This window comes from Macrobrachium nipponense, chromosome 4, assembly GCF_015104395.2.
Source record: "Macrobrachium nipponense isolate FS-2020 chromosome 4, ASM1510439v2, whole genome shotgun sequence".
Taxonomy (NCBI): Eukaryota; Metazoa; Arthropoda; class Malacostraca; order Decapoda; family Palaemonidae; genus Macrobrachium; species Macrobrachium nipponense.
In genome coordinates, this window is record NC_061100.1 from 20,782,431 (window position 1) to 20,791,344 (window position 8,914).

The following is an 8,914-nucleotide window of genomic DNA, read 5'->3' on the forward strand; positions in this document are numbered from 1 at the left end:
GAAGATATGGCACGCAGTGCTTTCGTTTTTGGACACGCCAAAATCCTCACCACAGATTGGTACTACTATAAGTTTTGCGCTGCTTTCTCCAAAACTTCGAATTCGTCTTCCTCTATCGATCCCTTCCGCTAAAAATCGATGCCTCTCGTCTGTCCTCGAGTAAGTGAAATATGGCGTTTGATATCCGTATTCTGTCCTTACTGGCTATCTCCCACTTGCCAGTACTGGCTCCTATCGTTCTTTCTCTCCTACCGACAACTGCCTTAGGGCTCAAAGAGGTTTGTAATTTCCCCTGTTAACTTTTCATTTCACATATACCATTTCATTTCACTGGCACATTCACATGATCATCATGAATGTTCATGTTCATATCCTTAATATCTCCTAAACATCCAAAAATAATTTACAGGCTGCTCTATAAGCAAGAGCCCGTTCTGGCGTAAAGTAGCATAATGAAAAACAACAAAATCTGGATAGATTAGTACGTAAGCTGTGAAGTCGGACTCTTGCTCGCAGTCCCCCTCGTTACAAAGGATTTTACAGATTTTGAATAATACCCTTCAAATTATCACTTACAATTTATTCTTCAAATTATCACTTACAATTTATTTTCTCTAACAGTATAATGTAACCACTTTTTTATATTGAATTATGATTATGGGAAGATTAAACCACAAAGGACTTGTTTACGGTATTAATCAGTAAATGGTTTAAATCATCCAACAAGAACTTGGAAAAATTAAGATTCTTTATGTTAATATCAGAAGAAACATTAAGTACATGTATCTAGCAACACAAAAGGCTAGTGACTGTTAGTGTCTTTGGATTAAGAATTTACCAAATACACACAAAACTATTCAGAGCCTCAGTGGCGTGATTGGTATGGTGTTTGCCTGCCACCTCGGTGGCCGCGAGTTCGATTCTCGGGCATTCCGTAGAGGGGTGAGAGATGGTGTATTTCTGATGATAGAAGTTCACTCTCGACGTGGTTCGGAAGTCACGTAAAGCCGTTGGTCCCGTTGCTGAATAACCACTGGTGCCAGGCAAAGTAAAATCACCATACAAACAAACAAACCTATTCATTTAATCACTATCCAGATTCCTTTACCAGACAGAATGAAGATTTCTGGTCATACATTAATCGAAAACTGCAGGAAATAAGAAAGAGATGAGTCTGATGGTTTCGCTGTTCAGCTGATTTCCAGATGGCATATTTGAATCATGCATAATAATTGAGCGCCGAATCACCAAATATCGAGCCATAATTGGGTATGGGTGGATGAAGGTGATCTGTTGACCTGGCTGCGAAGGACCGGGAAAGTATCCGAATAACTTGTAGTCCTTGAAGTTTGATTCTGGCAAATCTTCTCTTCCGACAAGCACTTCTATGTTGTACATATATTGAGCATAATTGTTATTCTGCAACAGCATCATAACCTGCTGAACTGGCTTGGCACTTCCCAAATCCAGTTTGAAGTAAGGGTTGAAATAGTCATCAGGCTTGTAGCACTCGTTTACATCTAGAGTGTATATCCCATCCAATAAATTCTCCTTCACTCTTTTGGGGAACTGAGGATCGGCAGGGGGTCCTGTTATTGTTGCCCCAAAGGTCAGGTCGGGCTTCTTCTTCACATAGCAGTCCATAGCGTCGGTCAGGTCCCCTTCCTGATAGTAAGCTGATATGTACATGTCGAAGAAAAGACAGGTGTTATTGGAGTTCAGATCGAGACACCACAGCTGACACTATTGCAGCTCACTGCAGGAGTTGAAGCAGATGTGTGGAGATCGAATGGCAGAGGTTGGTACAATCCGAGAGCTCGTTTGGAGAGCTCCAAGCAACGCACGGGACTTGGACACCTTGCATGCACCATACAAGACGCCTCCAATGCTAGACACCAGTTCGAGAACACTCATGGCCAAACATAATAGGAAAAGAAACGTCATGGCTCCTCCACAGTGCATATTCCAAAGCTTCTGTCTTTCATTAAGTTTACGGAATTGTATTTGGTGCAGCCAAGTGCGTTCCTTTTCGCCCAACTTCCAACTGTAGAATGATGTGACACGTTGTCTCCTTGGCAAGGCGTCTTCCTCACTGAGCTGAGGAACTATGTAGGTCCCGAGAGCACTGCGCCATAAGAACAAATTTATTTAACTGAGTCCATCCTTTGCGTGCAAAGAAGTAAGGCAAAAAGTATACAGAGAGAGAAAAAAATGAAGTGCGTGTTGTACTCAGCATAAATATAAGTACGTGTATCTAGCAACTCAAAGGGCTGGTGCCAATTAGTGTCTTTGGATTAGGAATTTACCAACCACGCACATACTTATTCACTTAATCGATATCCAGATTCCTTTACCAGACAGAAAGAACATTTCAGGTCACTCATTAAACGGATGCAGGAAATGGGACAGAAATGAGTCTGAAGGTATCGCTGTTCAGTTGATTTCCAAATGACATATTTGAATCTTACACACTAATTGAGAATCATCAGTATTAGGAGAGCACACACTTGTATCACTCAGGTGCCGAATCACCAAATATCGAGCCATAATTGGGTATGGGAGGATGAAGGTGATCTGTTGACCTGGTTGTGAAGGACCGAGGAAGTATCCGAATAACTTGTAGTCCTTGAAGTTTGATTCGGGCAAATCATTTCTTCCAACAAGCACTTCTATGTTGTATATATATTGAACATAATGTTATTCTGCAACTGCATGATAATTCGCAGCACTGGCTTCACAATTCCCAAATCCAGTTTGAGGTAAGGGTTGGAATGCAGGGTAATCGCTTCAGGGATGAATTGCCCCTCATCCATTTTCCAAAAGGTCTTGCTTCTGTTATGACGTCCTCACTTTACGACAGGGGTGGGAAGACTTTTCAGTGCGACGGACACATTAAAAAATTCACAGTTTTATACAGCTTGGTATATTTATCAAAATAATGAATATTGGAAATAATAAATGTAAAAGGCTTTTAAAGAAACATGCAATTAATTTGTATTCATGAATATTTTAAAGTACTGCAGAAGATTCACACGAAATGCATCTATTGGAAAGACAAATGAAACTCAGATGGAAAACATTTTTTATTAATGATTATTTTAAAGTAAGAAATTCACATGAAACACTTTTGGAAACCAAAATAACCCTTCACTTTCCAATGAACTAACGATTGGCGGGCCGCAGGTTGCCCAGACCTGCTTTGCGATATATTCCCATTTGTCTGAATTTGGAAATTAGAGTTTCAAGATTAAAAACTATAAAAAGCGTCAGTGAGAAAAAAGCAGGAAATTCCACTCTCTCCTCAACAGGTGCATTGAAGAAACTCAGTTCATCTTAAACTGTCTAAGGTCATATTCGGGGCTACTTTGCTCCACATTATAATCGCATAAATATTGACGTCTCCGTAGGAGTTTCGTGCCGTCAGTGCACCTCATGCGGGGCACTGTAGACATTACTCTAGGTTCTTTGCAACGTATCTTCGGCCCCTTTCATTCCTTTTACTGTACCTCCGTTCATATTCTCTATCTTCCATCTTACTTTCCATCCTCTCCGAACAATTGTGTTACACCTTTCAACCCTCCTTGTCTCTCAATTTCCCTTTCAGCGTTGAGTGATCTCGTAGGTCCTAGTGCTTGGCCTTCGGCTTATATTTCACATTGAATTCCATAAACGTTGAATGAAATGCAAACAATTGGCATTCAGGCTCATTTATTTGTCTTTACACTAAATATAATAATTTCTTACAATCAGTTATGTTTATGGTTAGATTAAATAGCAGCGTTAAGCCTCAAGAAACTTCTATACAATGTCAATCAGGAAGTATTTTAATTCATTCAACAAAGATAACATTCCCTTCCGTCCCATAAGCTCATGTGCCGGAGCTTTTAACTACAGAATCTCTAAATGGTCAGCCGAGCTACTTTCCCCCTTTTTAGGAACTATAAAACATACAGAAGCCTTTCGAAACAAATTCAGGTCGCCAGATATCCGCGTACAAAACGTCAAACTTCTCAGCCCAGACGTACACTCCCTTTACACGAAAGTACCAATAAAAGATGTATTAACGTTCCTCAAAAAATAAAAATAAAAATACTAGAGCCGTTCGCTGACCACTTCCCCATAGAATTGAATAAAATAATGCAACTCGGCGTCACTAATAAAGGCTTTTCCTGTGGCTTAACTTTTACCGTCTAAAATTCGGTTACAGAATGGGGAGCCCGCTTGGTCCTGTGTTAGTTAACTTAAGTATGGAGTACTTTGAAACGGTAAATATAAACCTTATCAATCCTGCAGATCTGAGTTGGCTTCGTTATCTAAACGACATCCTAACATATTGGAAAAGCGAGTGGGGAGATTTTGATGTCTTTCTACAAAAATTAAATTCTTTGGTCCCCAGCATAAAATTTAAAGTAGAATGGGATCTCTTAATAGTCAAAACTAATAACAACTATGAATTCACTTTCTATAGGAAAGCGACAGTCTCTCATTCATACATACATTTTTACAGCTATAGCTATCATGACAGTTCAGTCAAACCCGGCATAGCAAGCACCTTATTTCTTAGAGCCCTAATAATTTGCTCCGCAGATTTTCTCAAGAAAGAATTTGAAACAATCAGAAATCAACATATCCTGTTAAATTACCCCAAGCACACAGTAGAAAAAAAAAAGCCATACATAAAGCAAAGAGCATTTTATACAAACCTACAGAAAACAAAGAAAATGAAAAATACACAGACAAAATCACAATCCCTCACGTAGATAATATACGAGAGATCACACAAACCTTAGGCCTCTCGAACCCTTTTATCTTCACTTATCCGAATACACTAGGGAAATCATTAATTAACGTTCAACAGAAACCACTTTCCAAAAAATATTGGAGCTTATGAAATCCCTTGTAAGTACTGTGATTAGTCTTATTTCGGTTTCACTGGTAAATCTCTCTCAGAAAGGTTAAAGCAACATAAGCGAACAGTTAGATATGGACAACATAGGTCAGCAATTTTCCATCATATAGATAACACGAACCATACCATGGGTTGGGACTCATCCCGAATTTTATGCAAGAGCAGCTGTCGATACAAATGTCAGAGGGTAGAACCTTCACTGATAAAGCAACAAGATAATAGGATCAACCTCTCCAGTGGAAGCTGGGACTCGGACTGAATAGATACCATCTTCCTTAAGGCAACGGTGAAGTGGATTAAGACAATTAACAAAACCCACAATGGCTCAGCGACGTCCACAGGCATCGCCTAAGGGCATATCTCCTACTATATAATATTTCTCTAATGAGACTCCTTCTGTCACTCATTACATGATAAGGGTGGAAGAAAGTCCACCGAAATATAATCCTTAGATTTCAAACAGCGTTTTAATGGGCCTTTTATATTCTATATATATATATATATATATATATATATATATATATATATATATATATATATATATATATATATATATACATATACATACATATGTGTGTGTGTGTGTATACACACACATATACACTCATTTATTTAAAGAATACTAAAAGAACTAAGGTAGAAGCTAATCACTGTTTAGTTAATTTCCAAATAAGATAGTTGCAGCATGCACACTGCTAAGTTACTACTTCCATCAGGAGAGCACTGAGAAGTGCCAGTGAGTCGCCGAATCACGAAATATCGAGCCCTAATTGGGCACGAGTAGTTGAAGATGATTTGTTGACCTGGCTGTGAAGGACCGGGGAAATGCCCGAAAACTTTATAGTCCTTGAATTTCGATTCGAGCAAATTTTTTCTTCCAACAAGCACTTGTATGTTGTACACATCTTGAGCATAACTGTTATTTTGCAAAAGCACCATAACACGTTGAACTGGCTTGACACTTCCTAAATCCACTTTGAAGTAAGGGTTGAACCACTTATTGAGCCTATAGCACTCATTTATTTGTAAAGTGTATATTCCATCCATTATTTTTCCTTTCACTCTTTCGGGGAACAAAGGATCGGCAGGGGGTCCAGTTATTGTTGCCCCAAACGTCAGGTCAGGCTTCTTCTTCTTCTTCATGTAGCAGTCCATAGCGTCGGTCAGGTTCGTTTCCTGATTGTAAGCTGATACATGTCGCAGAAAAGACAGGTGTTATTGGAGTTCAGATCCAGACACCACAGCTGACACCATTGCAGCTCACTGCAGGAGTTGAAGCAGATGAGTGGAGATCGAATGGCAGAGGTTGGTACAATCCTAGAGCTCGTTTGGAGAGCTCCAAGCAACGCACGGGACTTGGGCACCTTGCATGCACCATACAAGACGCCTCCAATGCTTGATACCAGTACGGTAACACTCATGGCCAGACATAACAGGAAAAGAAACGTTATGGAGGAGTTATGGAGTTCCATTTGAAAACGTCTGTGTGTGTGAGAGAGAGAGAGAGAGAGACAGAGAGAAAGAGAGAGAGAGAGAGATTGTAATTGCTGTATGGATAGTTAATGACTGAATTGGTTGTTGGTAGGTTCTGGGCTGTCTGCTGGTGCTGTTGATTGTTAGAGTTCTGTGTTTTGAGTGAGTTTTTCAGGCAGTCTTTGGTGAGAGCTGGTGACAGTTAGTAGTGTGGGAAGCAGTTCATTGAAGGCATTGGAAGTTGATTGAGTTTTGTGTTTTATTTGGTGTTGTTAAGTTAGTGTTTTTTTGCTTAGAGTTGTTGTGCCTGTGCTGTTGTGAGTTTTTGTGTTGTTTCTGCAGTGGTCTTTTGTTGTTGTATGTGAAGTTGTGTTCCTTGGTTGGTTGCTGTGTTGTTAGGTTGTGGTTGTTCCTTGGTTGGTTGCTGTGTTGTTGCGTTGTGGTTGTGTTCTTTGATTGTTGTTGTGTTGTTGTTGTCCTTGGCTGTTGTGTTGTTGTTGAGTTGTTGGGTTGTAGTCCTTGGTGTTGTTGTGTTGGGTTGTGGTGTCGTGGTTCTTGGTTGTTGTTGTTGGTGTTGTAGTTGTTGGTGTCCCAGTGACCTTAACCAGCGGAAAGCACAGGATAGCCTGGAGTAACTGGATTGATTGGTAAGTACATGTTTTTTTTTTTTTTTAAGTTGTAGGTCAATTGTCCTGCTGTATTTTGTTGTGTAAAGAAGAAAGTGTGACTGAGGGTGGGTTTGGCATCAGGATCGATTAGGTTAATGTGGGGAGGGTTTTGTTATGTCTACGGAATCGTATCTGGTGCAGCCAAGTGCGTTCCTTTTCGCCCAACTTCCTCTGTAGGCTGGTGTGGCGGAAGTGGTCTCCTTGGCAAGGCGTCTTCCTCTCTAAGGAATTATTCGTAGGTACCGAGACCTCTGCGCCATAAGAACAAATTTATAATTGAGTCGATTCCGAGCGTGCAAAGAAGTTAGGCAAAAAGTAGTAGAGAGAGAGAGAGAGATAAATATCCGCAGCTTTGAATGTTTAGAAAAGCATAAGCATCGGCATTAGCTTATTCATGCAGATCCCCAGCGATTTTTATTATTTTATTATTATTATATTATTATTATTAATTATATGCATATTATACATTAGTTACATTATTTTCTATTATTATTATTATTAGTTACTATTATTATTATTTATTATTACTATTTATTACTATTATTATTAGTGTTACTATTATTATTACTATTATTACTATTACTATTATTATTATATATTATTACTTATTATTAGTATTAACTATTATTACTATTATTATATTATTACGATTATTACTACTTATGTACATTACTATTATTATTATTATTATTACTATTATTATTACTTATTGATTACTTTTACTATTATTAGTTATTATTAGTTATTATATTATTACTTATTTACTGATTATTATTATTACTATATACTATTATTACTTAATATTACTTAGTTATACATTATTATTATTACTATTATGACTATTATTACTTATTATTACTATTATTAACTTATTATTATTATTACTATTATTACTATTTATTAAACTAATTAATTTTACTTATTATTATTTTATTTTACTATTATTACTTATTATTATTACTATTAGTTACTATTATTACTTATTACTTAATTATTATTACTATTATAGTTTTATTACTATTATTATTACTATTATTAATTTAGTATTATTATTATATTACTATTATTACTGGTTACTTATTATTATTATTATTACTATTATTATTACTTATTCTTATTATTATTACTATTACGATTATTTATTACTATTATATTATTACTTTATTTCTTACTATTATTTTATTATTTTATTATTATTCTATTATTATTACTGTTACATTAGTATTATTATTACTATTATTATTACTATTACTATTATTATTCTATTCTATATTATTACTATTACTATTATTATTACTATTATATGGTTATTATGATTATTATTATTTATTATTACGATTATTTACTATTATTACTATTACTCATTACTATTACTATTATTATTACGATTATTATTACTATTATATATATTACTATTATTACTATTATTATTACTCTTATACTATTATTATATTACTATTATTATTACTATTATTATCATTACTATCATTATTACTATTATTATTATTATTATTATTACTATTATTATATTATTACTATTATTATATTATTACTATTACTTATATTATTATTATTACTATTATTACTATTATTACTATTATATTATTATTAATATTATACTTATATTACTTATATTATTATCTACTTACTATTAAGATTACTTATTATTACTATGATTACTATCATTATTATTATTATTAATTATTATTATTATTACTATTATTACTATTATTACTATTATTACGATTATATTACTATTACTATTATTATTACTATTATTATTACTATTACTATTACTATTATTACTATTACTATCATTACTATTATATTATTATTATTATTATTATATTATTACTATTACTAT

At 35.3% G+C, this 8,914-nt stretch overlaps 1 pseudogene; it reads right to left on the reverse strand.

Moving 5' to 3' along the window:
* Positions 1 to 751: 751 nt before the first annotated feature.
* LOC135211569 (uncharacterized) lies at positions 752 to 2,873 on the reverse strand (annotated as a pseudogene).
* Between the last annotated feature and the right edge of the window lie 6,041 nt (positions 2,874 to 8,914).